At 46.9% G+C, this 22,386-nt stretch overlaps 63 non-coding genes and 1 pseudogene across 63 annotated transcripts; all 64 read right to left on the bottom strand.

The window, feature by feature from the left end:
- Positions 1 to 54: 54 nt before the first annotated feature.
- On the bottom strand, positions 55 to 173 carry LOC145150246 (5S ribosomal RNA). Its single transcript, XR_013731067.1, has one exon. It is a non-coding gene; the product is annotated as a 5S ribosomal RNA (ribosomal RNA).
- Positions 174 to 401: 228 nt separating this feature from the next.
- On the bottom strand, positions 402 to 519 carry LOC145150395 (5S ribosomal RNA). Its single transcript, XR_013731220.1, has one exon. It is a non-coding gene; the product is annotated as a 5S ribosomal RNA (ribosomal RNA).
- Positions 520 to 749: 230 nt separating this feature from the next.
- LOC145150402 (5S ribosomal RNA) lies at positions 750 to 868 on the bottom strand. The gene has a single exon (XR_013731229.1). It is a non-coding gene; the product is annotated as a 5S ribosomal RNA (ribosomal RNA).
- Positions 869 to 1,098: 230 nt separating this feature from the next.
- On the bottom strand, positions 1,099 to 1,217 carry LOC145147824 (5S ribosomal RNA). Its single transcript, XR_013728713.1, has one exon. It is a non-coding gene; the product is annotated as a 5S ribosomal RNA (ribosomal RNA).
- Positions 1,218 to 1,447: 230 nt separating this feature from the next.
- Positions 1,448 to 1,566, bottom strand: LOC145154927 (5S ribosomal RNA). Its single transcript, XR_013735395.1, has one exon. It is a non-coding gene; the product is annotated as a 5S ribosomal RNA (ribosomal RNA).
- A 230-nt stretch (positions 1,567 to 1,796) lies between these two features.
- On the bottom strand, positions 1,797 to 1,915 carry LOC145145498 (5S ribosomal RNA). The gene has a single exon (XR_013726468.1). It is a non-coding gene; the product is annotated as a 5S ribosomal RNA (ribosomal RNA).
- Positions 1,916 to 2,144: 229 nt separating this feature from the next.
- LOC145144256 (5S ribosomal RNA) lies at positions 2,145 to 2,263 on the bottom strand. Its single transcript, XR_013725268.1, has one exon. It is a non-coding gene; the product is annotated as a 5S ribosomal RNA (ribosomal RNA).
- A 228-nt stretch (positions 2,264 to 2,491) lies between these two features.
- LOC145150707 (5S ribosomal RNA) lies at positions 2,492 to 2,609 on the bottom strand. The gene has a single exon (XR_013731514.1). It is a non-coding gene; the product is annotated as a 5S ribosomal RNA (ribosomal RNA).
- A 229-nt stretch (positions 2,610 to 2,838) lies between these two features.
- On the bottom strand, positions 2,839 to 2,957 carry LOC145148406 (5S ribosomal RNA). Its single transcript, XR_013729292.1, has one exon. It is a non-coding gene; the product is annotated as a 5S ribosomal RNA (ribosomal RNA).
- Positions 2,958 to 3,187: 230 nt separating this feature from the next.
- Positions 3,188 to 3,306, bottom strand: LOC145149408 (5S ribosomal RNA). Its single transcript, XR_013730267.1, has one exon. It is a non-coding gene; the product is annotated as a 5S ribosomal RNA (ribosomal RNA).
- Positions 3,307 to 3,534: 228 nt separating this feature from the next.
- On the bottom strand, positions 3,535 to 3,652 carry LOC145150394 (5S ribosomal RNA). Its single transcript, XR_013731219.1, has one exon. It is a non-coding gene; the product is annotated as a 5S ribosomal RNA (ribosomal RNA).
- Positions 3,653 to 3,882: 230 nt separating this feature from the next.
- On the bottom strand, positions 3,883 to 4,001 carry LOC145148142 (5S ribosomal RNA). The gene has a single exon (XR_013729040.1). It is a non-coding gene; the product is annotated as a 5S ribosomal RNA (ribosomal RNA).
- A 232-nt stretch (positions 4,002 to 4,233) lies between these two features.
- LOC145147685 (5S ribosomal RNA) lies at positions 4,234 to 4,352 on the bottom strand. Its single transcript, XR_013728581.1, has one exon. It is a non-coding gene; the product is annotated as a 5S ribosomal RNA (ribosomal RNA).
- Positions 4,353 to 4,580: 228 nt separating this feature from the next.
- LOC145146444 (5S ribosomal RNA) lies at positions 4,581 to 4,699 on the bottom strand. Its single transcript, XR_013727390.1, has one exon. It is a non-coding gene; the product is annotated as a 5S ribosomal RNA (ribosomal RNA).
- A 230-nt stretch (positions 4,700 to 4,929) lies between these two features.
- On the bottom strand, positions 4,930 to 5,048 carry LOC145148141 (5S ribosomal RNA). The gene has a single exon (XR_013729039.1). It is a non-coding gene; the product is annotated as a 5S ribosomal RNA (ribosomal RNA).
- Positions 5,049 to 5,279: 231 nt separating this feature from the next.
- Positions 5,280 to 5,398, bottom strand: LOC145147684 (5S ribosomal RNA). Its single transcript, XR_013728580.1, has one exon. It is a non-coding gene; the product is annotated as a 5S ribosomal RNA (ribosomal RNA).
- Positions 5,399 to 5,626: 228 nt separating this feature from the next.
- Positions 5,627 to 5,745, bottom strand: LOC145147611 (5S ribosomal RNA). Its single transcript, XR_013728509.1, has one exon. It is a non-coding gene; the product is annotated as a 5S ribosomal RNA (ribosomal RNA).
- A 230-nt stretch (positions 5,746 to 5,975) lies between these two features.
- LOC145149691 (5S ribosomal RNA) lies at positions 5,976 to 6,094 on the bottom strand. The gene has a single exon (XR_013730543.1). It is a non-coding gene; the product is annotated as a 5S ribosomal RNA (ribosomal RNA).
- A 227-nt stretch (positions 6,095 to 6,321) lies between these two features.
- LOC145150706 (5S ribosomal RNA) lies at positions 6,322 to 6,439 on the bottom strand. Its single transcript, XR_013731513.1, has one exon. It is a non-coding gene; the product is annotated as a 5S ribosomal RNA (ribosomal RNA).
- Positions 6,440 to 6,670: 231 nt separating this feature from the next.
- Positions 6,671 to 6,789, bottom strand: LOC145154926 (5S ribosomal RNA). The gene has a single exon (XR_013735394.1). It is a non-coding gene; the product is annotated as a 5S ribosomal RNA (ribosomal RNA).
- Positions 6,790 to 7,019: 230 nt separating this feature from the next.
- LOC145150961 (5S ribosomal RNA) lies at positions 7,020 to 7,187 on the bottom strand (annotated as a pseudogene).
- A 230-nt stretch (positions 7,188 to 7,417) lies between these two features.
- LOC145150445 (5S ribosomal RNA) lies at positions 7,418 to 7,536 on the bottom strand. Its single transcript, XR_013731271.1, has one exon. It is a non-coding gene; the product is annotated as a 5S ribosomal RNA (ribosomal RNA).
- A 228-nt stretch (positions 7,537 to 7,764) lies between these two features.
- On the bottom strand, positions 7,765 to 7,882 carry LOC145150705 (5S ribosomal RNA). The gene has a single exon (XR_013731512.1). It is a non-coding gene; the product is annotated as a 5S ribosomal RNA (ribosomal RNA).
- A 231-nt stretch (positions 7,883 to 8,113) lies between these two features.
- LOC145154925 (5S ribosomal RNA) lies at positions 8,114 to 8,232 on the bottom strand. The gene has a single exon (XR_013735393.1). It is a non-coding gene; the product is annotated as a 5S ribosomal RNA (ribosomal RNA).
- A 227-nt stretch (positions 8,233 to 8,459) lies between these two features.
- Positions 8,460 to 8,578, bottom strand: LOC145143811 (5S ribosomal RNA). Its single transcript, XR_013724846.1, has one exon. It is a non-coding gene; the product is annotated as a 5S ribosomal RNA (ribosomal RNA).
- A 230-nt stretch (positions 8,579 to 8,808) lies between these two features.
- On the bottom strand, positions 8,809 to 8,927 carry LOC145146859 (5S ribosomal RNA). Its single transcript, XR_013727783.1, has one exon. It is a non-coding gene; the product is annotated as a 5S ribosomal RNA (ribosomal RNA).
- A 229-nt stretch (positions 8,928 to 9,156) lies between these two features.
- Positions 9,157 to 9,275, bottom strand: LOC145149961 (5S ribosomal RNA). The gene has a single exon (XR_013730796.1). It is a non-coding gene; the product is annotated as a 5S ribosomal RNA (ribosomal RNA).
- A 230-nt stretch (positions 9,276 to 9,505) lies between these two features.
- Positions 9,506 to 9,624, bottom strand: LOC145147683 (5S ribosomal RNA). The gene has a single exon (XR_013728579.1). It is a non-coding gene; the product is annotated as a 5S ribosomal RNA (ribosomal RNA).
- Positions 9,625 to 9,852: 228 nt separating this feature from the next.
- On the bottom strand, positions 9,853 to 9,970 carry LOC145151074 (5S ribosomal RNA). Its single transcript, XR_013731870.1, has one exon. It is a non-coding gene; the product is annotated as a 5S ribosomal RNA (ribosomal RNA).
- Positions 9,971 to 10,199: 229 nt separating this feature from the next.
- On the bottom strand, positions 10,200 to 10,318 carry LOC145148405 (5S ribosomal RNA). The gene has a single exon (XR_013729291.1). It is a non-coding gene; the product is annotated as a 5S ribosomal RNA (ribosomal RNA).
- Positions 10,319 to 10,546: 228 nt separating this feature from the next.
- On the bottom strand, positions 10,547 to 10,665 carry LOC145150790 (5S ribosomal RNA). Its single transcript, XR_013731602.1, has one exon. It is a non-coding gene; the product is annotated as a 5S ribosomal RNA (ribosomal RNA).
- A 228-nt stretch (positions 10,666 to 10,893) lies between these two features.
- LOC145150393 (5S ribosomal RNA) lies at positions 10,894 to 11,011 on the bottom strand. Its single transcript, XR_013731218.1, has one exon. It is a non-coding gene; the product is annotated as a 5S ribosomal RNA (ribosomal RNA).
- Positions 11,012 to 11,241: 230 nt separating this feature from the next.
- Positions 11,242 to 11,360, bottom strand: LOC145147660 (5S ribosomal RNA). The gene has a single exon (XR_013728556.1). It is a non-coding gene; the product is annotated as a 5S ribosomal RNA (ribosomal RNA).
- A 232-nt stretch (positions 11,361 to 11,592) lies between these two features.
- LOC145148307 (5S ribosomal RNA) lies at positions 11,593 to 11,711 on the bottom strand. The gene has a single exon (XR_013729197.1). It is a non-coding gene; the product is annotated as a 5S ribosomal RNA (ribosomal RNA).
- A 230-nt stretch (positions 11,712 to 11,941) lies between these two features.
- Positions 11,942 to 12,060, bottom strand: LOC145154924 (5S ribosomal RNA). The gene has a single exon (XR_013735392.1). It is a non-coding gene; the product is annotated as a 5S ribosomal RNA (ribosomal RNA).
- A 228-nt stretch (positions 12,061 to 12,288) lies between these two features.
- On the bottom strand, positions 12,289 to 12,407 carry LOC145144710 (5S ribosomal RNA). The gene has a single exon (XR_013725715.1). It is a non-coding gene; the product is annotated as a 5S ribosomal RNA (ribosomal RNA).
- A 227-nt stretch (positions 12,408 to 12,634) lies between these two features.
- LOC145150652 (5S ribosomal RNA) lies at positions 12,635 to 12,752 on the bottom strand. The gene has a single exon (XR_013731463.1). It is a non-coding gene; the product is annotated as a 5S ribosomal RNA (ribosomal RNA).
- A 230-nt stretch (positions 12,753 to 12,982) lies between these two features.
- Positions 12,983 to 13,101, bottom strand: LOC145150334 (5S ribosomal RNA). The gene has a single exon (XR_013731152.1). It is a non-coding gene; the product is annotated as a 5S ribosomal RNA (ribosomal RNA).
- Positions 13,102 to 13,331: 230 nt separating this feature from the next.
- LOC145147682 (5S ribosomal RNA) lies at positions 13,332 to 13,450 on the bottom strand. The gene has a single exon (XR_013728578.1). It is a non-coding gene; the product is annotated as a 5S ribosomal RNA (ribosomal RNA).
- A 230-nt stretch (positions 13,451 to 13,680) lies between these two features.
- On the bottom strand, positions 13,681 to 13,799 carry LOC145154922 (5S ribosomal RNA). The gene has a single exon (XR_013735390.1). It is a non-coding gene; the product is annotated as a 5S ribosomal RNA (ribosomal RNA).
- A 238-nt stretch (positions 13,800 to 14,037) lies between these two features.
- Positions 14,038 to 14,156, bottom strand: LOC145147964 (5S ribosomal RNA). The gene has a single exon (XR_013728863.1). It is a non-coding gene; the product is annotated as a 5S ribosomal RNA (ribosomal RNA).
- Positions 14,157 to 14,386: 230 nt separating this feature from the next.
- Positions 14,387 to 14,505, bottom strand: LOC145145497 (5S ribosomal RNA). Its single transcript, XR_013726467.1, has one exon. It is a non-coding gene; the product is annotated as a 5S ribosomal RNA (ribosomal RNA).
- A 230-nt stretch (positions 14,506 to 14,735) lies between these two features.
- On the bottom strand, positions 14,736 to 14,854 carry LOC145150245 (5S ribosomal RNA). The gene has a single exon (XR_013731066.1). It is a non-coding gene; the product is annotated as a 5S ribosomal RNA (ribosomal RNA).
- Positions 14,855 to 15,082: 228 nt separating this feature from the next.
- Positions 15,083 to 15,200, bottom strand: LOC145150392 (5S ribosomal RNA). The gene has a single exon (XR_013731217.1). It is a non-coding gene; the product is annotated as a 5S ribosomal RNA (ribosomal RNA).
- Positions 15,201 to 15,430: 230 nt separating this feature from the next.
- On the bottom strand, positions 15,431 to 15,549 carry LOC145148140 (5S ribosomal RNA). Its single transcript, XR_013729038.1, has one exon. It is a non-coding gene; the product is annotated as a 5S ribosomal RNA (ribosomal RNA).
- A 229-nt stretch (positions 15,550 to 15,778) lies between these two features.
- Positions 15,779 to 15,897, bottom strand: LOC145147823 (5S ribosomal RNA). The gene has a single exon (XR_013728712.1). It is a non-coding gene; the product is annotated as a 5S ribosomal RNA (ribosomal RNA).
- Positions 15,898 to 16,127: 230 nt separating this feature from the next.
- Positions 16,128 to 16,246, bottom strand: LOC145154921 (5S ribosomal RNA). The gene has a single exon (XR_013735389.1). It is a non-coding gene; the product is annotated as a 5S ribosomal RNA (ribosomal RNA).
- Positions 16,247 to 16,476: 230 nt separating this feature from the next.
- On the bottom strand, positions 16,477 to 16,595 carry LOC145145495 (5S ribosomal RNA). Its single transcript, XR_013726465.1, has one exon. It is a non-coding gene; the product is annotated as a 5S ribosomal RNA (ribosomal RNA).
- Positions 16,596 to 16,824: 229 nt separating this feature from the next.
- Positions 16,825 to 16,943, bottom strand: LOC145144254 (5S ribosomal RNA). Its single transcript, XR_013725267.1, has one exon. It is a non-coding gene; the product is annotated as a 5S ribosomal RNA (ribosomal RNA).
- A 228-nt stretch (positions 16,944 to 17,171) lies between these two features.
- Positions 17,172 to 17,289, bottom strand: LOC145150703 (5S ribosomal RNA). The gene has a single exon (XR_013731510.1). It is a non-coding gene; the product is annotated as a 5S ribosomal RNA (ribosomal RNA).
- A 230-nt stretch (positions 17,290 to 17,519) lies between these two features.
- On the bottom strand, positions 17,520 to 17,638 carry LOC145148402 (5S ribosomal RNA). The gene has a single exon (XR_013729289.1). It is a non-coding gene; the product is annotated as a 5S ribosomal RNA (ribosomal RNA).
- Positions 17,639 to 17,869: 231 nt separating this feature from the next.
- Positions 17,870 to 17,988, bottom strand: LOC145149407 (5S ribosomal RNA). The gene has a single exon (XR_013730266.1). It is a non-coding gene; the product is annotated as a 5S ribosomal RNA (ribosomal RNA).
- A 228-nt stretch (positions 17,989 to 18,216) lies between these two features.
- On the bottom strand, positions 18,217 to 18,334 carry LOC145150391 (5S ribosomal RNA). The gene has a single exon (XR_013731216.1). It is a non-coding gene; the product is annotated as a 5S ribosomal RNA (ribosomal RNA).
- A 230-nt stretch (positions 18,335 to 18,564) lies between these two features.
- Positions 18,565 to 18,683, bottom strand: LOC145148139 (5S ribosomal RNA). The gene has a single exon (XR_013729037.1). It is a non-coding gene; the product is annotated as a 5S ribosomal RNA (ribosomal RNA).
- A 232-nt stretch (positions 18,684 to 18,915) lies between these two features.
- LOC145147681 (5S ribosomal RNA) lies at positions 18,916 to 19,034 on the bottom strand. Its single transcript, XR_013728577.1, has one exon. It is a non-coding gene; the product is annotated as a 5S ribosomal RNA (ribosomal RNA).
- A 228-nt stretch (positions 19,035 to 19,262) lies between these two features.
- On the bottom strand, positions 19,263 to 19,381 carry LOC145144253 (5S ribosomal RNA). Its single transcript, XR_013725266.1, has one exon. It is a non-coding gene; the product is annotated as a 5S ribosomal RNA (ribosomal RNA).
- Positions 19,382 to 19,611: 230 nt separating this feature from the next.
- Positions 19,612 to 19,730, bottom strand: LOC145148138 (5S ribosomal RNA). Its single transcript, XR_013729036.1, has one exon. It is a non-coding gene; the product is annotated as a 5S ribosomal RNA (ribosomal RNA).
- A 231-nt stretch (positions 19,731 to 19,961) lies between these two features.
- Positions 19,962 to 20,080, bottom strand: LOC145147679 (5S ribosomal RNA). The gene has a single exon (XR_013728575.1). It is a non-coding gene; the product is annotated as a 5S ribosomal RNA (ribosomal RNA).
- A 228-nt stretch (positions 20,081 to 20,308) lies between these two features.
- Positions 20,309 to 20,427, bottom strand: LOC145147608 (5S ribosomal RNA). The gene has a single exon (XR_013728507.1). It is a non-coding gene; the product is annotated as a 5S ribosomal RNA (ribosomal RNA).
- A 230-nt stretch (positions 20,428 to 20,657) lies between these two features.
- LOC145149690 (5S ribosomal RNA) lies at positions 20,658 to 20,776 on the bottom strand. The gene has a single exon (XR_013730542.1). It is a non-coding gene; the product is annotated as a 5S ribosomal RNA (ribosomal RNA).
- A 227-nt stretch (positions 20,777 to 21,003) lies between these two features.
- On the bottom strand, positions 21,004 to 21,121 carry LOC145150702 (5S ribosomal RNA). The gene has a single exon (XR_013731509.1). It is a non-coding gene; the product is annotated as a 5S ribosomal RNA (ribosomal RNA).
- Positions 21,122 to 21,352: 231 nt separating this feature from the next.
- LOC145154920 (5S ribosomal RNA) lies at positions 21,353 to 21,471 on the bottom strand. Its single transcript, XR_013735388.1, has one exon. It is a non-coding gene; the product is annotated as a 5S ribosomal RNA (ribosomal RNA).
- A 230-nt stretch (positions 21,472 to 21,701) lies between these two features.
- LOC145145494 (5S ribosomal RNA) lies at positions 21,702 to 21,820 on the bottom strand. The gene has a single exon (XR_013726464.1). It is a non-coding gene; the product is annotated as a 5S ribosomal RNA (ribosomal RNA).
- A 230-nt stretch (positions 21,821 to 22,050) lies between these two features.
- On the bottom strand, positions 22,051 to 22,169 carry LOC145150444 (5S ribosomal RNA). The gene has a single exon (XR_013731270.1). It is a non-coding gene; the product is annotated as a 5S ribosomal RNA (ribosomal RNA).
- Positions 22,170 to 22,386: the final 217 nt, after the last annotated feature.

The following is a 22,386-nucleotide window of genomic DNA, read 5'->3' as shown; positions in this document are numbered from 1 at the left end:
AAAAAAAACCGCACGTAAAATCTAAAAAAACGCAAACGAGCAACGAAAATAGGGTGGGTTCAACACGAGGACTTCCCAGGGGGTCACCCATCCTAATACTACTCTCACCCAAGCACGCTTCACTGCGGAGTTCTGATGGGATCCGGTGCATTAGTGCTGGTATGATCGCACCCGAAATACTATTAATGCTTATTGCTTTTATATCTTAAAAGACGCAGAACCTCCTTTGTTTTCGTACGCGAGGCGTGGGACCCACGTGACCGATCAGCTCCGTTCCAAAAATACGAAAACCATCAACCATGAAGCGGAGGCCACGCGAGCATAGAAATAGCAAGAAAGAAAAAAAAAACAAAAAAAACACACGTAAAATCTAAAAAAACGCAAACGGGCAACGAAAAAGGGGGGTGCAACACGACAACTTCCCAGGGGGTCACCATCCTAGTACTACTCTCGCCCAAGCACGCTTCACAGCGGAGTTCTGATGGGATCCGGTGCATTAGTGCTGGTATGATCGCACCCGAAATACTATCCATGCTTATTGCTTTTATGTTTTAAAAGACGCAGAACCTCCTTTGTTTTCGTACGCGAGGCGTGGGACCCACATGACCGATCGGCTCCGTTCCAAAAATACGAAAAGCATCAACCATGAAGCGGAGGCCACCCGAGCATAGAAATAGCAAGAAAGAAAAAAAAAACAAAACAAAAACCGCACGTAAAATCTAAAAAAACGCAAACGGGCAACGAAAAAGGAGGTGCAACAGGAGGACTTACCAGGGGGTCACCCATCCTAGTACTACTCTCGCCCAAGCACGCTTAACTGCGGAGTTCTGATGGGATCCGGTGAATTAGTGCTGGTATGATCGCACCCGAAATACTATCCATGCTTATTGCTTTTATGTCTTAAAAGACGCAGAACCTCCTTTGTTTTCGTACGCGAGGCGTGGGACCCACGTGACCGATCGGCTCCGTTCCAAAAATACGAAAACCATGAACCATGAAACGGAGGCCACCCGAGCATAGAAATAGCAAGAAAGAAAAAAAAACAAAAAAAAAACCGCACGTAAAATCTAAAAAAACGCAAACGGGCAACGAAAAAGGGCGGTGCAACACGAGGACTTCCCAGGGGGTCACCCATCCTAGTACTACTCTCGCCCAAGCACGCTTCACAACGGAGTTCTGATGGGATCCGGTGCATTAGTGCTGGTATGATCGCACCCGAAATACTATCCATGCTTATTGCTTTTATGTCTTAAAAGACGCAGAACCTCCTTTGGTTTCGTACGCGAGGCGTGGGACCCACGTGACCGATCGGCTCCGTTCCAAAAATACGAAAACCATGAACCATGAAACGGAGGCCACCCGAGCATAGAAATAGCAAGAAAGAAAAAAAAACAAAAAAAAAACCGTGCGTAAAATCTAAAAAAACGCAAACGGGCAACGAAAAAGGAGGGTGCAACACGAGGACTTCCCAGGGGGTCACCCATCCTAGTACTACTCTCGCCCAAGCACGCTTAACTGCGGAGTTCTTATGGGATCCGGTGCATTAGTGCTGGTATGATCGCACCCGAAATACTATCCATGCTTATTGCTTTTATGTCTTAAAAGACGCAGAACCTCCTTTGTTTTCGTACGCGAGGCGTGGGACCCACTTGACCGATCGGCTCCGTTCCAAAAATACGAAAACCATGAACCATGAAACGGAGGCCACCCGAGCATAGAAATAGCAAGAAAGAAAAAAAAAACAAAAAAAACCGCACGTAAAATCTAAAAAAACGTAAACGGGCAACGAAAAAGGGGGGGTGCAACACGAGGACTTCCCAGGGGGTCACCCATCCTAGTACTACTCTCGCCCAAGCACGCTTAACTGCAGAGTTCTGATGGGATCCAGTGCATTAGTGCTGGTATGACCGCACCCGAAATACTATCCATTCTTATTACTTTTATGTCTTAAAAGACGCAGAACCTCCTTTGTTTTCGTACGCGAGGCGTGGGACCCACGTGACCGATCGGCTCCGTTCCAAAAATACGAAAACCATGAACCATGAAACGGAGGCCACCCGAGCATAGAAATAGCAAGAAAGAAAAAAAAACAAAAAAAAACCGCACGTAAAATCTAATAAAACGCAAACGGGCAACGAAAAAGGGGGGTGCAACACGAGGACTTCCCAGGGGGTCACCCATCCTAGTACTACTCTCGCCCAAGCACGCTTCACAGCGGAGTTCTGATGGGATCCGGTGCATTAGTGCTGGTATGATCGCACCCGAAATATTATCCATGCTTATTGCTTTTATGTCTTAAAAGACGCAGAACCTCCTTTGTTTTCGTACGCGAGGCGTGGGACCCACGTGACCGATCAGCTCCGTTCCAAAAATACGAAAACCATGAACCATGAAGCGGAGGCCACGCGAGCATAGAAATAGCAAGAAAGAAAAAAAAACAAAAAAAACCACACGTAAAATCTAAAAAAACGCAAACGGGCAACGAAAAAGGGGGGTGCAACACGACAACTTCCCGGGGGTCACCCATCCTAGTACTACTCTCGCCCAAGCACGCTTCACAGTGGAGTTCTGATGGGATCCGGTGCATTAGTGCTGGTATGATCGCACCCGAAATACTATCCATGCTTATTGCTTTTATGTCTTAAAAGACGCAGAACCTCCTTTGTTTTCGTACGCGAGGCGTGGGACCCACGTGACCGATCGGCTCCGTTCCAAAAATACGAAAAGCATCAACCATGAAGCGGAGGCCACCCGAGCATAGAAATAGCAAGAAAGAAAAAAAACAAAAAAAAAAACCGCACGTAAAATTTAAAAAAACGCAAATGGGCAACGAAAAAGGAGGTGCAACACGAGGATTTACCAGGGGGTCACCCATCCTAGTACTACTCTCGCCCAAGCACGCTTAACTGCGGAGTTCTGATGGGATCCGGTGAATTAGTGCTGGTATGATCGCACCCGAAATACTATCCATGCTTATTGCTTTTATGTCTTAAAAGACGCAGAACCTCCTTTGTTTTCGTACGCGAGGCGTGGGACCCACGTGACCGATCGGCTCCGTTCCAAAAATACGAAAACAATGAACCATGAAACGGAGGCCACCCGAGCATAGAAATAGCAAGAAAGAAAAAAAAAACAAAAAAAAAACCGCACGTAAAATCTAAAAAAACGCAAACGGTCAACGAAAAAGGGGGTGCAACTCGAGGACTTCCCAGGGGGTCACCCATCCTAGTACTACTCTCGCCCAAGCACGCTTAACTGCGGAGTTCTGATGGCATCCGGTGCATTAGTGCTGGTATGATCGCACCTGAAATAGTATCCATGCTTATTGCTTTTATGTCTTAAAAGACGCAGAACCTCCTTTGTTTTCGTACGCGAGGCGTGGGACCCACGTGACCGATCAGCTCCGTTCCAAAAATACGAAAACCATCAACCATGAAGCGGAGGCCACGCGAGCATAGAAATAGCAAGAAAGAAAAAAAAAACAAAAAAAACACACGTAAAATCTAAAAAAACGCAAACGGGCAACGAAAAAGGGGGGTGCAACACGACAACTTCCCAGGGGGTCACCATCCTAGTACTACTCTCGCCCAAGCACGCTTCACAGCGGAGTTCTGATGGGATCCGGTGCATTAGTGCTGGTATGATCGCACCCGAAATACTATCCATGCTTATTGCTTTTATGTTTTAAAAGACGCAGAACCTCCTTTGTTTTCGTACGCGAGGCGTGGGACCCACATGACCGATCGGCTCCGTTCCAAAAATACGAAAAGCATCAACCATGAAGCGGAGGCCACCCGAGCATAGAAATAGCAAGAAAGAAAAAAAAAACAAAACAAAAACCGCACGTAAAATCTAAAAAAACGCAAACGGGCAACGAAAAAGGAGGTGCAACACGAGGACTTACCAGGGGGTCACCCATCCTAGTACTACTCTCGCCCAAGCACGCTTAACTGCGGAGTTCTGATGGGATCCGGTGAATTAGTGCTGGTATGATCGCACCCGAAATACTATCCATGCTTATTGCTTTTATGTCTTAAAAGACGCATAACCTCCTTTGTTTTCGTACGCGAGGCGTGGGACCCACGTGACCGATCGGCTCCGTTCCAAAAATACGAAAACCATGAACCATGAAACGGAGGCCACCCGAGCATAGAAATAGCAAGAAAGAAAAAAAAAACAAAAAAAAAAACCGCACGTAAAATCTAAAAAAACGCAAACGGGCAACGAAAAAGGGCGGTGCAACACGAGGACTTCCCAGGGGGTCACCCATCCTAGTACTACTCTCGCCCAAGCACGCTTCACAGCGGAGTTCTGATGGGATCCGGTGCATTAGTGCTGGTATGATCGCACCCGAAATACTATCCATGCTTATTGCTTTTATGTCTTAAAAGACGCAGAACCTCCTTTGGTTTCGTACGCGAGGCGTGGGACCCACGTGACCGATCGGCTCCGTTCCAAAAATACGAAAACCATGAACCATGAAACGGAGGCCACCCGAGCATAGAAATAGCAAGAAAGAAAAAAAACAAAAAAAAAACCGTGCGTAAAATCTAAAAAAACGCAAACGGGCAACGAAAAAAGGGGTGCAACACGAGGACTTCCCTGGGGGTCACCCATCCTAGTACTACTCTCGCCCAAGCACGCTTCACAGCGGAGTTCTGATGGGATCCGGTGCATTAGTGCTGGTATGATCGCACCCGAAATACTATCCATGCTTATTGCTTTTATGTCTTAAAAGACGCAGAACCTCCTTTGTTTTCGTACGCGAGGCGTGGGACCCACATGACCGATCGGCTCCGTTCCAAAAATACGAAAAGCATCAACCATGAAGCGGAGGCCACCCGAGCATAGAAATAGCAAGAAAGAAAAAAAAAACAAAACAAAAACCGCACGTAAAATCTAAAAAAACGCAAACGGGCAACGAAAAAGGAGGTGCAACACGAGGACTTACCAGGGGGTCACCCATCCTAGTACTACTCTCGCCCAAGCACGCTTAACTGCGGAGTTCTGATGGGATCCGGTGAATTAGTGCTGGTATGATCGCACCCGAAATACTATCCATGCTTATTGCTTTTATGTCTTAAAAGACGCATAACCTCCTTTGTTTTCGTACGCGAGGCGTGGGACCCACGTGACCGATCGGCTTCGTTCCAAAAATACGAAAACCATGAACCATGAAACGGAGGCCACCCGAGCATAGAAATAGCAAGAAAGAAAAAAAAAACAAAAAAAAAACCGCACGTAAAATCTAAAAAAACGCAAACGGGCAACGAAAAAGGGCGGTGCAACACGAGGACTTCCCAGGGGGTCACCCATCCTAGTACTACTCTCGCCCAAGCACGCTTCACAGCGGAGTTCTGATGGGATCCGGTGCATTAGTGCTGGTATGATCGCACCCGAAATACTATCCATGCTTATTGCTTTTATGTCTTAAAAGACGCAGAACCTCCTTTGGTTTCGTACGCGAGGCGTGGGACCCACGTGACCGATCGGCTCCGTTCCAAAAATACGAAAACCATGAACCATGAAACGGAGGCCACCCGAGCATAGAAATAGCAAGAAAGAAAAAAAACAAAAAAAAAACCGTGCGTAAAATCTAAAAAAACGCAAACGGGCAACGAAAAAAGGGGTGCAACACGAGGACTTCCCAGGGGGTCACCCATCCTAGTACTACTCTCGCCCAAGCACGCTTAACTGCAGAGTTCTGATGGGATCCAGTGCATTAGTGCTGGTTTGACCGCACCCGAAATACTATCCATTCTTATTACTTTTATGTCTTAAAAGACGCAGAACCTCCTTTGTTTTCGTACGCGAGGCGTGGGACCCACGTGACCGACCGGCTCCGTTCCAAAAATACGAAAACTATCACCCATGAAGCGGAGGCCACCCTAGCATAGAAATAGCAAGAAAGAAAAAAACAAAAAAAAAACCGCACGTAAAATCTAAAAAAACGCAAACGAGCAACGAAAATAGGGTGGGTTCAACACGAGGACTTCCCAGGGGGTCACCCATCCTAATACTACTCTCACCCAAGCACGCTTAACTGCGGAGTTCTGATGGGATCCGGTGCATTAGTGCTGGTATGATCGCACCCGAAATACTATCCATGCTTATTGCTTTTATGTCTTAAAAGACGCAGAACCTCCTTTATTTTCGTACGCGAGGCGTGGGACCCACGTGACCGATCGGCTCCGTTCCAAAAATACGAAAACCATCAACCATGAAGCGGAGGCCACCCGAGCATAGAAATAGCAAGAAAGAAAAAAAAACAAAAAAAGCACACGTAAAATCTAAACAAACGCAAACGGGCAACGAAAAAGGGGGGTGCAACACGACAACTTCCCGGGGGTCACCCATCCTAGTACTACTCTCGCCCAAGCACGCTTCACAGTGGAGTTCTGATGGGATCCGGTGCATTAGTGCTGGTATGATCGCACCCGAAATACTATCCATGCTTATTGCTTTTATGTCTTAAAAGACGCAGAACCTCCTTTGTTTTCGTACGCGAGGCGTGGGACCCACGTGACCGATCGGCTCCGTTCCAAAAATACGAAAACCATGAACCATGAAACGGAGGCCACCCGAGCATAGAAATAGCAAGAAAGAAAAAAAAAACAAAAAAAAAACCGTGCGTAAAATCTAAAAAAACGCAAACGGGCAACGAAAAAGGAGGGTGCAACACGAGGACTTCCCAGGGGGTCACCCATCCTAGTACTACTCTCGCCCAAGCACGCTTAACTGCGGAGTTCTTATGGGATCCGGTGCATTAGTGCTGGTATGATCGCACCCGAAATACTATCCATGCTTATTGCTTTTATGTCTTAAAAGACGCAGAACCTCCTTTGTTTTCGTACGCGAGGCGTGGGACCCACTTGACCGATCGGCTCCGTTCCAAAAATACGAAAACCATGAACCATGAAGCGGAGGCCACCCGAGCATAGAAATAGCAAGAAAGAAAAAAAAAACAAAAAAAACCGCACGTAAAATCTAAAAAAACGTAAACGGGCAACGAAAAAGGGGGGGTGCAACACGAGGACTTCCCAGGGGGTCACCCATCCTAGTACTACTCTCGCCCAAGCACGCTTAACTGCAGGGGGTCACCCATCCTAGTACTACTCTCGCCCAAGCACGCTTAACTGCAGAGTTCTGATGGGATCCAGTGCATTAGTGCTGGTATGACCGCACCCGAAATACTATCCATTCTTATTACTTTTATGTCTTAAAAGACGCAGAACCTCCTTTGTTTTCGTACGCGAGGCGTGGGACCCACGTGACCGACCGGCTCCGTTCCAAAAATACGAAAACTATCACCCATGAAGCGGAGGCCACCCTAGCATAGAAATAGCAAGAAAGAAAAAAACAAAAAAAAAACCGCACGTAAAATCTAAAAAAACGCAAACGAGCAACGAAAATAGGGTGGGTTCAACACGAGGACTTCCCAGGGGGTCACCCATCCTAATACTACTCTCACCCAAGCACGCTTAACTGCGGAGTTCTGATGTGATCCGGTGCATTAGTGCTGGTATGATCGCACCCGAAATACTATCCATGCTTATTGCTTTTATGTCTTAAAAGACGCAGAACCTCCTTTATTTTCGTACGCGAGGCGTGGGACCCACGTGCCCGATCGGCTCCGTTCCAAAAATACGAAAACCATCAACCATGAAGCGGAGGCCACCCGAGCATAGAAATAGCAAGAAAGAAAAAAAAAACAAAAAAAGCACACGTAAAATCTAAACAAACGCAAACGGGCAACGAAAAAGGGGGGTGCAACACGACAACTTCCCGGGGGTCACCCATCCTAGTACTACTCTCGCCCAAGCACGCTTCACAGTGGAGTTCTGATGGGATCCGGTGCATTAGTGCTGGTATGATCGCACCCGAAATACTATCCATGCTTATTGCTTTTATGTCTTAAAAGACGCAGAACCTCCTTTGTTTTCGTACGCGAGGCGTGGGACCCACGTGACCGATCGGCTCCGTTCCAAAAATACGAAAACCATGAACCATGAAACGGAGGCCACCCGAGCATAGAAATAGCAAGAAAGAAAAAAAAAACAAAAAAAAAACCGTGCGTAAAATCTAAAAAAACGCAAACGGGCAACGAAAAAGGAGGGTGCAACACGAGGACTTCCCAGGGGGTCACCCATCCTAGTACTACTCTCGCCCAAGCACGCTTAACTGCGGAGTTCTTATGGGATCCGGTGCATTAGTGCTGGTATGATCGCACCCGAAATACTATCCATGCGTATTGCTTTTATGTCTTAAAAGACGCAGAACCTCCTTTGTTTTCGTACGCGAGGCGTGGGACCCACGTGACCGATTGGCTCCGTTCCAAAAATACGAAAACCATGAACCATGATGCGGAGGCCACCCGAGCATAGAAATAGCAAGAAAGAAAAAAAACAAAAAAAACCGCACGTAAAATCTAAAAAAACGCAAACGGGCAATGAAAAAGGGGGGTGTAACACGAGGACTTCCCAAGGGGTCACCCATCCTAGTACTACTCACGCCCAAGCACGCTTAACTGCGGAGTTCTGATGGGATCCGGTGCATTAGTGCTGGTATGATCGCACCCGAAATACTATCCATGCTTATTGCTTTTATGTCTTAAAAGACGCAGAACCTCCTTTGTTTTCGTACGCGAGGCGTGGGACCCACTTGACCGATCGGCTCCGTTCCAAAAATACGAAAACCATGAACCATGAAGCGGAGGCCACCCGAGCATAGAAATAGCAATAAAGAAAAAAAAAACAAAAAAAACCGCACGTAAAATCTAAAAAAACGTAAACGGGCAACGAAAAAGGGGGGGTGCAACACAAGGACTTCCCAGGGGGTCACCCATCCTAGTACTACTCTCGCCCAAGCACGCTTAACTGCAGAGTTCTGATGGGATCCAGTGCATTAGTGCTGGTATGACCGCACCCGAAATACTATCCATTCTTATTACTTTTATGTCTTAAAAGACGCAGAACCTCCTTTGTTTTCGTACGCGAGGCGTGGGACCCACGTGACCGACCGGCTCCGTTCCAAAAATACGAAAACTATCACCCATGAAGCGGAGGCCACCCGAGCATAGAAATAGCAAGAAATAAAAAAACAAAAAAAAACCGCACGTAAAATCTAAAAAAACGCAAACGAGCAACGAAAATAGGGTGGGTTCAACACGAGGACTTCCCAGGGGGTCACCCATCCTAATACTACTCTCACCCAAGCACGCTTAACTGCGGAGTTCTAATGGGATCCGGTGCATTAGTGCTGGTATGATCGCACCCGAAATACTATTAATGCTTATTGCTTTTATATCTTAAAAGACGCAGAACCTCCTTTGTTTTCGTACGCGAGGCGTGGGACCCACGTGACCGATCAGCTCCGTTCTAAAAATACGAAAACCATCAACCATGAAGCGGAGGCCACCCGAGCATAGAAATAACAAGAAAGAAAAAAAAAACAAAAAAAAACCGCACGTAAAATATAAAAAAACGCAAACGGTCAACGAAAAAGGGCGGTGCAACACGAGGACTTCCCAGGGGGTCACCCATCCTAGTACTACTCTCGCCCAAGCACGCTTCACAGCGGAGTTCTGATGGGATCCGGTGCATTAGTGCTGGTATGATCGCACCCGAAATACTATCCATGCTTATTGCTTTTATGTCTTAAAAGACGCAGAACCTCCTTTGTTTTCGTACGCGAGGCGTGGGACCCACGTGACCGATCAGCTCCGTTCCAAAAATACGAAAACCATGAACCATGAAGCGGAGGCCACGCGAGCATAGAAATAGCAAGAAAGAAAAAAAAACAAAAAAAACCACACGTAAAATCTAAAAAAACGCAAACGGGCAACGAAAAAGGGGGGTGCAACACGACAACTTCCCGGGGGTCACCCATCCTAGTACTACTCTCGCCCAAGCACGCTTCACAGTGGAGTTCTGAGGGGATCCGGTGCATTAGTGCTGGTATGATCGCACCCGAAATACTATCCATGCTTATTGCTTTTATGTCTTAAAAGACGCAGAACCTCCTTTGTTTTCGTACGCGAGGCGTGGGACCCACGTGACCGATCGGCTCCGTTCCAAAAATACGAAAAGCATCAACCATGAAGCGGAGGCCACCCGAGCATAGAAATAGCAAGAAAGAAAAAAAAACAAAAAAAAAACCGCACGTAAAATCTAAAAAAACGCAAATGGGCAACGAAAAAGGAGGTGCAACACGAGGATTTACCAGGGGGTCACCCATCCTAGTACTACTCTCGCCCAAGCACGCTTAACTGCGGAGTTCTGATGGGATCCGGTGAATTAGTGCTGGTATGATCGCACCCGAAATACTATCCATGCTTATTGCTTTTATGTCTTAAAAGACGCAGAACCTCCTTTGTTTTCGTACGCGAGGCGTGGGACCCACGTGACCGATCGGCTCCGTTCCAAAAATACGAAAACAATGAACCATGAAACGGAGGCCACCCGAGCATAGAAATAGCAAGAAAGAAAAAAAAACAAAAAAAAACCGCACGTAAAATCTAAAAAAACGCAAACGGTCAACGAAAAAGGGGGTGCAACTCGAGGACTTGCCAGGGGGTCACCCATCCTAGTACTACTCTCGCCCAAGCACGCTTAACTGCGGAGTTCTGATGGCATCCGGTGCATTAGTGCTGGTATGATCGCACCTAAAATAGTATCCATGCTTATTGCTTTTATGTCTTAAAAGACGCAGAACCTCCTTTGTTTTCGTACGCGAGGCGTGGGACCCACGTGACCGATCAGCTCCGTTCCAAAAATACGAAAACCATCAACCATGAAGCGGAGGCCACGCGAGCATAGAAATAGCAAGAAAGAAAAAAAAAACAAAAAAAACACACGTAAAATCTAAAAAAACGCAAACGGGCAACGAAAAAGGGGGGTGCAACACGACAACTTCCCAGGGGGTCACCATCCTAGTACTACTCTCGCCCAAGCACGCTTCACAGCGGAGTTCTGATGGGATCCGGTGCATTAGTGCTGGTATGATCGCACCCGAAATACTATCCATGCTTATTGCTTTTATGTTTTAAAAGACGCAGAACCTCCTTTGTTTTCGTACGCGAGGCGTGGGACCCACATGACCGATCGGCTCCGTTCCAAAAATACGAAAAGCATCAACCATGAAGCGGAGGCCACCCGAGCATAGAAATAGCAAGAAAGAAAAAAAAAACAAAACAAAAACCGCACGTAAAATCTAAAAAAACGCAAACGGGCAACGAAAAAGGAGGTGCAACACGAGGACTTACCAGGAGGTCACCCATCCTAGTACTACTCTCGCCCAAGCACGCTTAACTGCGGAGTTCTGATGGGATCCGGTGAATTAGTGCTGGTATGATCGCACCCGAAATACTATCCATGCTTATTGCTTTTATGTCTTAAAAGACGCAGAACCTCCTTTGTTTTCGTACGCGAGGCGTGGGACCCACGTGACCGATCGGCTCCGTTCCAAAAATACGAAAACCATGAACCATGAAACGGAGGCCACCCGAGCATAGAAATAGCAAGAAAGAAAAAAAAAACAAAAAAAAAAACCGCACGTAAAATCTAAAAAAACGCAAACGGGCAACGAAAAAGGGCGGTGCAACACGAGGACTTCCCAGGGGGTCACCCATCGTAGTACTACTCTCGCCCAAGCACGCTTCACAGCGGAGTTCTGATGGGATCCGGTGCATTAGTGCTGGTATGATCGCACCCGAAATACTATCCATGCTTATTGCTTTTATGTCTTAAAAGACGCAGAACCTCCTTTGGTTTCGTACGCGAGGCGTGGGACCCACGTGACCGATCGGCTCCGTTCCAAAAATACGAAAACCATGAACCATGAAACGGAGGCCACCCGAGCATAGAAATAGCAAGAAAGAAAAAAAAACAAAAAAAAAACCGTGCGTAAAATCTAAAAAAACGCAAACGGGCAACGAAAAAGGAGGGTGCAACACGAGGACTTCCCAGGGGGTCACCCATCCTAGTACTACTCTCGCCCAAGCACGCTTAACTGCGGAGTTCTTATGGGATCCGGTGCATTAGTGCTGGTATGATCGCACCCGAAATACTATCCATGCTTATTGCTTTTATGTCTTAAAAGACGCAGAACCTCCTTTGTTTTCGTACGCGAGGCGTGGGACCCACTTGACCGATCGGCTCCGTTCCAAAAATACGAAAACCATGAACCATGAAGCGGAGGCCACCCGAGCATAGAAATAGCAAGAAAGAAAAAAAAAACAAAAAAAACCGCACGTAAAATCTAAAAAAACGCAAACGGTCAACGAAAAAGGGGGTGCAACTCGAGGACTTCCCAGGGGGTCACCCATCCTAGTACTACTCTCGCCCAAGCACGCTTAACTGCGGAGTTCTGATGGGATCCGGTGCATTAGTGCTGGTATGATCGCACCTGAAATAGTATCCATGCTTATTGCTTTTATGTCTTAAAAGACGCAGAACCTCCTTTGTTTTCGTACGCGAGGCGTGGACCCACATGACCGATCAGCTCCGTTCCAAACATACGAAAACCATCAACCATGAAGCGGAGGCCACGCGAGCATAGAAATAGCAAGAAAGAAAAAAAAAACAAAAAAAACACACGTAAAATCTAAAAAAACGCAAACGGGCAACGAAAAAGGGGGGTGCAACACGACAACTTCCCAGGGGGTCACCATCCTAGTACTGCTCTCGCCCAAGCACGCTTCACAGCGGAGTTCTGATGGGATCCGGTGCATTAGTGCTGGTATGATCGCACCCGAAATACTATCCATGCTTATTGCTTTTATGTCTTAAAAGACGCAGAACCTCCTTTGTTTTCGTACGCGAGGCGTGGGACCCACGTGACCGATCGGCTCCGTTCCAAAAATACGAAAAGCATCAACCATGAAGCGGAGGCCACCCGAGCATAGAAATAGCAAGAAAGAAAAAAAAAACAAAACAAAAACCGCACGTAAAATCTAAAAAAACGCAAACGGGCAACGAAAAAGGAGGTGCAACACGAGGACTTACCAGGTAGTCACCCATCCTAGTACTACTCTCGCCCAAGCATGCTTAACTGCGGAGTTCTGATGGGATCCGGTGAATTAGTGCTGGTATGATCGCACCCGAAATACTATCCATGCTTATTGCTTTTATGTCTTAAAAGACGCAGAACCTCCTTTGTTTTCGTACGCGAGGCGTGGGACCCACGTGACCGATCGGCTCCGTTCCAAAAATACGAAAACCATGAACCATGAAACGGAGGCCACCCGAGCATAGAAATAGCAAGAAAGAAAAAAAAACAAAAAAAAAACCGCACGTAAAATCTAAAAAAACGCAAACGGGCAACGAAAAAGGGCGGTGCAACACGAGGACTTCCCAGGGGGTCACCCATCCTAGTACTACTCTCGCCCAAGCACGCTTCACAGCGGAGTTCTGATGGGATCCGGTGCATTAGTGCTGGTATGATCGCACCCGAAATACTATCCATGCTTATTGCTTTTACTTCTTAAAAGACGCAGAACCTCCTTTGTTTTCGTACGCGAGGCGTGGGACCCACGTGACCGATCGGCTCCGTTCCAAAAATACGAAAACCATGAACCATGAAACGGAGGCCACCCGAGCATAGAAATAGCAAGAAAGAAAAAAAAACAAAAAAAAAACCGTGCGTAAAATCTAAAAAAACGCAAACGGGCAACGAAAAAAGAGGGTGCAACACGAGGACTTCCCAGGGGGTCACCCATCCTAGTACTACTCTCGCCCAAGCACGCTTAACTGCGGAGTTCTTATGGGATCCGGTGCATTAGTGCTGGTATGATCGCACCCGAAATACTATCCATGCGTATTGCTTTTATGTCTTAAAAGACGCAGAACCTCCTTTGTTTTCGTACGCGAGGCGTGGGACCCACGTGACCGATTGGCTCCGTTCCAAAAATACGAAAACCATGAACCATGATGCGGGGGCCACCCGAGCATAGAAATAGCAAGAAAGAAAAAAAAACAAAAAAAACCGCACGTAAAATCTAAAAAAACGCAAACGGGCAATGAAAAAGGGGGGGGGGGGGGGGTGTAACACGAGGACTTCCCAAGGGGTCACCCATCCTAGTACTACTCACGCCCAAACACGCTTAACTGCGGAGTTCTGATGAGATCCGGTGCATTAGTGCTGGTATGATCGCACCCGAAATACTATCCATGCTTATTGCTTTTATGTCTTAAAAGACGCAGAACCTCCTTTGTTTTCGTACGCGAGGCGTGGGACCCACTTGACCGATCGGCTCCGTTCCAAAAATACGAAAACCATGAACCATGAAGCGGAGGCCACCGGAGCATAGAAATAGCAAGAAAGAAAAAAAAAACAAAAAAAACCGCACGTAAAATCTAAAAAAACGCAAACGGGCAACGAAAAAGGGGGGGTGCAACACGAGGACTTCCCAGGGGGTCACCCATCCTAGTACTACTCTCGCCCAAGCACGCTTAACTGCAGAGTTCTGATGGGATCCAGTGCATTAGTGCTGGTATGACCGCACCCGAAATACTATCCATTCTTATTACTTTTATGTCTTAAAAGACGCAGAACCTCCTTTGTTTTCGTACGCGAGGCGTGGGACCCACGTGACCGACCGGCTCCGTTCCAAAAATACGAAAACTATCACCCATTAAGCGGAGGCCACCCGAGCATAGAAATAGCAAGAAAGAAAAAAACAAAAAAAAAACCGCACGTAAAATCTAAAAAAACGCAAACGAGCAACGAAAATAGGGTGGGTTCAACACGAGGACTTCCCAGGGGGTCACCCATCCTAATACTACTCTCACCCAAGCACGCTTCACTGCGGAGTTCTGATGGGATCCGGTGCATTAGTGCTGGTATGATCGCACCCGAAATACTATTAATGCTTATTGCTTTTATATCTTAAAAGACGCAGAACCTGCTTTGTTTTCGTACGCGAGGCGTGGGACCCACGTGACCGATCAGCTCCGTTCCAAAAATACGAAAACCATCAACCATGAAGCGGAGGCCACGCGAGCATAGAAATAGCAAGAAAGAAAAAAAAAACAAAAAAAACACACGTAAAATCTAAAAAAACGCAAACGGGCAACGAAAAAGGGGGGTGCAACACGACAACTTCCCAGGGGGTCACCATCCTAGTACTACTCTCGCCCAAGCACGCTTCACAGCGGAGTTCTGATGGGATCCGGTGCATTAGTGCTGGTATGATCGCACCCGAAATACTATCCATGCTTATTGCTTTTATGTTTTAAAAGACGCAGAACCTCCTTTGTTTTCGTACGCGAGGCGTGGGACCCACATGACCGATCGGCTCCGTTCCAAAAATACGAAAAGCATCAACCATGAAGCGGAGGCCACCCGAGCATAGAAATAGCAAGAAAGAAAAAAAAAACAAAACAAAAACCGCACGTAAAATCTAAAAAAACGCAAACGGGCAACGAAAAAGGAGGTGCAACACGAGGACTTACCAGGGGGTCACCCATCCTAGTACTACTCTCGCCCAAGCACGCTTAACTGCGGAGTTCTGATGGGATCCGGTGAATTAGTGCTGGTATGATCGCACCCGAAATACTATCCATGCTTATTGCTTTTATGTCTTAAAAGACGCAGAACCTCCTTTGTTTTCGTACGCGAGGCGTGGGACCCACGTGACCGATCGGCTCCGTTCCAAAAATACGAAAACCATGAACCATGAAACGGAGGCCACCCGAGCATAGAAATAGCAAGAAAGAAAAAAAACAAAAAAAAAACCGCACGTAAAATCTAAAAAAACGCAAACGGGCAACGAAAAAGGGCGGTGCAACACGAGGACTTCCCAGGGGGTCACCCATCCTAGTACTACTCTCGCCCAAGCACGCTTCACAACGGAGTTCTGATGGGATCCGGTGCATTAGTGCTGGTATGATCGCACCCGAAATACTATCCATGCTTATTGCTTTTATGTCTTAAAAGACGCAGAACCTCCTTTGGTTTCGTACGCGAGGCGTGGGACCCACGTGACCGATCGGCTCCGTTCCAAAAATACGAAAACCATGAACCATGAAACGGAGGCCACCCGAGCATAGAAATAGCAAGAAAGAAAAAAAAACAAAAAAAAAACCGTGCGTAAAATCTAAAAAAACGCAAACGGGCAACGAAAAAGGAGGGTGCAACACGAGGACTTCCCAGGGGGTCACCCATCCTAGTACTACTCTCGCCCAAGCACGCTTAACTGCGGAGTTCTTATGGGATCCGGTGCATTAGTGCTGGTATGATCGCACCCGAAATACTATCCATGCTTATTGCTTTTATGTCTTAAAAGACGCAGAACCTCCTTTGTTTTCGTACGCGAGGCGTGGGACCCACTTGACCGATCGGCTCCGTTCCAAAAATACGAAAACCATGAACCATGAAGCGGAGGCCACCCGAGCATAGAAATAGCAAGAAAGAAAAAAAAAACAAAAAAAACCGCACGTAAAATCTAAAAAAACGTAAACGGGCAACGAAAAAGGGGGGGTGCAACACGAGGACTTCCCAGGGGGTCACCCATCCTAGTACTACTCTCGCCCAAGCACGCTTAACTGCAGAGTTCTGATGGGATCCAGTGCATTAGTGCTGGTATGACCGCACCCGAAATACTATCCATTCTTATTACTTTTATGTCTTAAAAGACGCAGAACCTCCTTTGTTTTCGTACGCGAGGCGTGGGACCCACGTGACCGATCGGCTCCGTTCCAAAAATACGAAAACCATGAACCATGAAACGGAGGCCACCCGAGCATAGAAATAGCAAGAAAGAAAAAAAAACAAAAAAAAACCGCACGTAAAATCTAATAAAACGCAAACGGGCAACGAAAAAGGGGGGTGCAACACGAGGACTTCCCAGGGGGTCACCCATCCTAGTACTACTCTCGCCCAAGCACGCTTCACAGCGGAGTTCTGATGGGATCCGGTGCATTAGTGCTGGTATGATCGCACCCGAAATACTATCCATGCTTATTGCTTTTATGTCTTAAAAGACGCAGAACCTCCTTTGTTTTCGTACGCGAGGCGTGGGACCCACGTGACCGATCAGCTCCGTTCCAAAAATACGAAAACCATGAACCATGAAGCGGAGGCCACGCGAGCATAGAAATAGCAAGAAAGAAAAAAAAACAAAAAAAACCACACGTAAAATCTAAAAAAACGCAAACGGGCAACGAAAAAGGGGGGTGCAACACGACAACTTCCCGGGGGTCACCCATCCTAGTACTACTCTCGCCCAAGCACGCTTCACAGTGGAGTTCTGATGGGATCCGGTGCATTAGTGCTGGTATGATCGCACCCGAAATACTATCCATGCTTATTGCTTTTATGTCTTAAAAGACGCAGAACCTCCTTTGTTTTCGTACGCGAGGCGTGGGACCCACGTGACCGATCGGCTCCGTTCCAAAAATACGAAAAGCATCAACCATGAAGCGGAGGCCACCCGAGCATAGAAATAGCAAGAAAGAAAAAAAAACAAAAAAAAAAACCGCACGTAAAATCTAAAAAAACGCAAATGGGCAACGAAAAAGGAGGTGCAACACGAGGATTTACCAGGGGGTCACCCATCCTAGTACTACTCTCGCCCAAGCACGCTTAACTGCGGAGTTCTGATGGGATCCGGTGAATTAGTGCTGGTATGATCGCACCCGAAATACTATCCATGCTTATTGCTTTTATGTCTTAAAAGACGCAGAACCTCCTTTGTTTTCGTACGCGAGGCGTGGGACCCACGTGACCGATCGGCTCCGTTCCAAAAATACGAAAACAATGAACCATGAAACGGAGGCCACCCGAGCATAGAAATAGCAAGAAAGAAAAAAAAAACAAAAAAAAAAACCGCACGTAAAATCTAAAAAAACGCAAACGGTCAACGAAAAAGGGGGTGCAACTCGAGGACTTCCCAGGGGGTCACCCATCCTAGTACTACTCTCGCCCAAGCACGCTTAACTGCGGAGTTCTGATGGCATCCGGTGCATTAGTGCTGGTATGATCGCACCTGAAATAGTATCCATGCTTATTGCTTTTATGTCTTAAAAGACGCAGAACCTCCTTTGTTTTCGTACGCGAGGCGTGGGACCCACGTGACCGATCAGCTCCGTTCCAAAAATACGAAAACCATCAACCATGAAGCGGAGGCCACGCGAGCATAGAAATAGCAAGAAAGAAAAAAAAAACAAAAAAAACACACGTAAAATCTAAAAAAACGCAAACGGGCAACGAAAAAGGGGGGTGCAACACGACAACTTCCCAGGGGGTCACCATCCTAGTACTACTCTCGCCCAAGCACGCTTCACAGCGGAGTTCTGATGGGATCCGGTGCATTAGTGCTGGTATGATCGCACCCGAAATACTATCCATGCTTATTGCTTTTATGTTTTAAAAGACGCAGAACCTCCTTTGTTTTCGTACGCGAGGCGTGGGACCCACATGACCGATCGGCTCCGTTCCAAAAATACGAAAAGCATCAACCATGAAGCGGAGGCCACCCGAGCATAGAAATAGCAAGAAAGAAAAAAAAAACAAAACAAAAACCGCACGTAAAATCTAAAAAAACGCAAACGGGCAACGAAAAAGGAGGTGCAACACGAGGACTTACCAGGGGGTCACCCATCCTAGTACTACTCTCGCCCAAGCACGCTTAACTGCGGAGTTCTGATGGGATCCGGTGAATTAGTGCTGGTATGATCGCACCCGAAATACTATCCATGCTTATTGCTTTTATGTCTTAAAAGACGCATAACCTCCTTTGTTTTCGTACGCGAGGCGTGGGACCCACGTGACCGATCGGCTCCGTTCCAAAAATACGAAAACCATGAACCATGAAACGGAGGCCACCCGAGCATAGAAATAGCAAGAAAGAAAAAAAAAACAAAAAAAAAAACCGCACGTAAAATCTAAAAAAACGCAAACGGGCAACGAAAAAGGGCGGTGCAACACGAGGACTTCCCAGGGGGTCACCCATCCTAGTACTACTCTCGCCCAAGCACGCTTCACAGCGGAGTTCTGATGGGATCCGGTGCATTAGTGCTGGTATGATCGCACCCGAAATACTATCCATGCTTATTGCTTTTATGTCTTAAAAGACGCAGAACCTCCTTTGGTTTCGTACGCGAGGCGTGGGACCCACGTGACCGATCGGCTCCGTTCCAAAAATACGAAAACCATGAACCATGAAACGGAGGCCACCCGAGCATAGAAATAGCAAGAAAGAAAAAAAACAAAAAAAAAACCGTGCGTAAAATCTAAAAAAACGCAAACGGGCAACGAAAAAAGGGGTGCAACACGAGGACTTCCCAGGGGGTCACCCATCCTAGTACTACTCTCGCCCAAGCACGCTTCACAGCGGAGTTCTGATGGGATCCGGTGCATTAGTGCTGGTATGATCGCACCCGAAATACTATCCATGCTTATTGCTTTTATGTCTTAAAAGACGCAGAACCTCCTTTGTTTTCGTACGCGAGGCGTGGGACCCACATGACCGATCGGCTCCGTTCCAAAAATACGAAAAGCATCAACCATGAAGCGGAGGCCACCCGAGCATAGAAATAGCAAGAAAGAAAAAAAAAACAAAACAAAAACCGCACGTAAAATCTAAAAAAACGCAAACGGGCAACGAAAAAGGAGGTGCAACACGAGGACTTACCAGGGGGTCACCCATCCTAGTACTACTCTCGCCCAAGCACGCTTAACTGCGGAGTTCTGATGGGATCCGGTGAATTAGTGCTGGTATGATCGCACCCGAAATACTATCCATGCTTATTGCTTTTATGTCTTAAAAGACGCATAACCTCCTTTGTTTTCGTACGCGAGGCGTGGGACCCACGTGACCGATCGGCTCCGTTCCAAAAATACGAAAACCATGAACCATGAAACGGAGGCCACCCGAGCATAGAAATAGCAAGAAAGAAAAAAAAAACAAAAAAAAAACCGCACGTAAAATCTAAAAAAACGCAAACGGGCAACGAAAAAGGGCGGTGCAACACGAGGACTTCCCAGGGGGTCACCCATCCTAGTACTACTCTCGCCCAAGCACGCTTCACAGCGGAGTTCTGATGGGATCCGGTGCATTAGTGCTGGTATGATCGCACCCGAAATACTATCCATGCTTATTGCTTTTATGTCTTAAAAGACGCAGAACCTCCTTTGGTTTCGTACGCGAGGCGTGGGACCCACGTGACCGATCGGCTCCGTTCCAAAAATACGAAAACCATGAACCATGAAACGGAGGCCACCCGAGCATAGAAATAGCAAGAAAGAAAAAAAACAAAAAAAAAACCGTGCGTAAAATCTAAAAAAACGCAAACGGGCAACGAAAAAAGGGGTGCAACACGAGGACTTCCCAGGGGGTCACCCATCCTAGTACTACTCTCGCCCAAGCACGCTTAACTGCAGAGTTCTGATGGGATCCAGTGCATTAGTGCTGGTTTGACCGCACCCGAAATACTATCCATTCTTATTACTTTTATGTCTTAAAAGACGCAGAACCTCCTTTGTTTTCGTACGCGAGGCGTGGGACCCACGTGACCGACCGGCTCCGTTCCAAAAATACGAAAACTATCACCCATGAAGCGGAGGCCACCCTAGCATAGAAATAGCAAGAAAGAAAAAAACAAAAAAAAAACCGCACGTAAAATCTAAAAAAACGCAAACGAGCAACGAAAATAGGGTGGGTTCAACACGAGGACTTCCCAGGGGGTCACCCATCCTAATACTACTCTCACCCAAGCACGCTTAACTGCGGAGTTCTGATGGGATCCGGTGCATTAGTGCTGGTATGATCGCACCCGAAATACTATCCATGCTTATTGCTTTTATGTCTTAAAAGACGCAGAACCTCCTTTATTTTCGTACGCGAGGCGTGGGACCCACGTGACCGATCGGCTCCGTTCCAAAAATACGAAAACCATCAACCATGAAGCGGAGGCCACCCGAGCATAGAAATAGCAAGAAAGAAAAAAAAACAAAAAAAGCACACGTAAAATCTAAACAAACGCAAACGGGCAACGAAAAAGGGGGGTGCAACACGACAACTTCCCGGGGGTCACCCATCCTAGTACTACTCTCGCCCAAGCACGCTTCACAGTGGAGTTCTGATGGGATCCGGTGCATTAGTGCTGGTATGATCGCACCCGAAATACTATCCATGCTTATTGCTTTTATGTCTTAAAAGACGCAGAACCTCCTTTGTTTTCGTACGCGAGGCGTGGGACCCACGTGACCGATCGGCTCCGTTCCAAAAATACGAAAACCATGAACCATGAAACGGAGGCCACCCGAGCATAGAAATAGCAAGAAAGAAAAAAAAAACAAAAAAAAAACCGTGCGTAAAATCTAAAAAAACGCAAACGGGCAACGAAAAAGGAGGGTGCAACACGAGGACTTCCCAGGGGGTCACCCATCCTAGTACTACTCTCGCCCAAGCACGCTTAACTGCGGAGTTCTTATGGGATCCGGTGCATTAGTGCTGGTATGATCGCACCCGAAATACTATCCATGCTTATTGCTTTTATGTCTTAAAAGACGCAGAACCTCCTTTGTTTTCGTACGCGAGGCGTGGGACCCACTTGACCGATCGGCTCCGTTCCAAAAATACGAAAACCATGAACCATGAAGCGGAGGCCACCCGAGCATAGAAATAGCAAGAAAGAAAAAAAAAACAAAAAAAACCGCACGTAAAATCTAAAAAAACGTAAACGGGCAACGAAAAAGGGGGGGTGCAACACGAGGACTTCCCAGGGGGTCACCCATCCTAGTACTACTCTCGCCCAAGCACGCTTAACTGCAGAGTTCTGATGGGATCCAGTGCATTAGTGCTGGTATGACCGCACCCGAAATACTATCCATTCTTATTACTTTTATGTCTTAAAAGACGCAGAACCTCCTTTGTTTTCGTACGCGAGGCGTGGGACCCACGTGACCGACCGGCTCCGTTCCAAAAATACGAAAACTATCACCCATGAAGCGGAGGCCACCCTAGCATAGAAATAGCAAGAAAGAAAAAAACAAAAAAAAAACCGCACGTAAAATCTAAAAAAACGCAAACGAGCAACGAAAATAGGGTGGGTTCAACACGAGGACTTCCCAGGGGGTCACCCATCCTAATACTACTCTCACCCAAGCACGCTTAACTGCGGAGTTCTGATGTGATCCGGTGCATTAGTGCTGGTATGATCGCACCCGAAATACTATCCATGCTTATTGCTTTTATGTCTTAAAAGACGCAGAACCTCCTTTATTTTCGTACGCGAGGCGTGGGACCCACGTGACCGATCGGCTCCGTTCCAAAAATACGAAAACCATCAACCATGAAGCGGAGGCCACCCGAGCATAGAAATAGCAAGAAAGAAAAAAAAAACAAAAAAAGCACACGTAAAATCTAAACAAACGCAAACGGGC

This window comes from Lactuca virosa, chromosome 1 (assembly GCF_052849685.1).
Source record: "Lactuca virosa cultivar CGN04683 chromosome 1, Lactuca_virosa_CGN04683_v6, whole genome shotgun sequence".
NCBI lineage: Eukaryota > Viridiplantae > Streptophyta > Magnoliopsida > Asterales > Asteraceae > Lactuca > Lactuca virosa.
The sequence above is the reverse complement of the archived record's forward strand: the minus strand, read 5'-3'. Positions and strand labels throughout refer to the sequence as shown.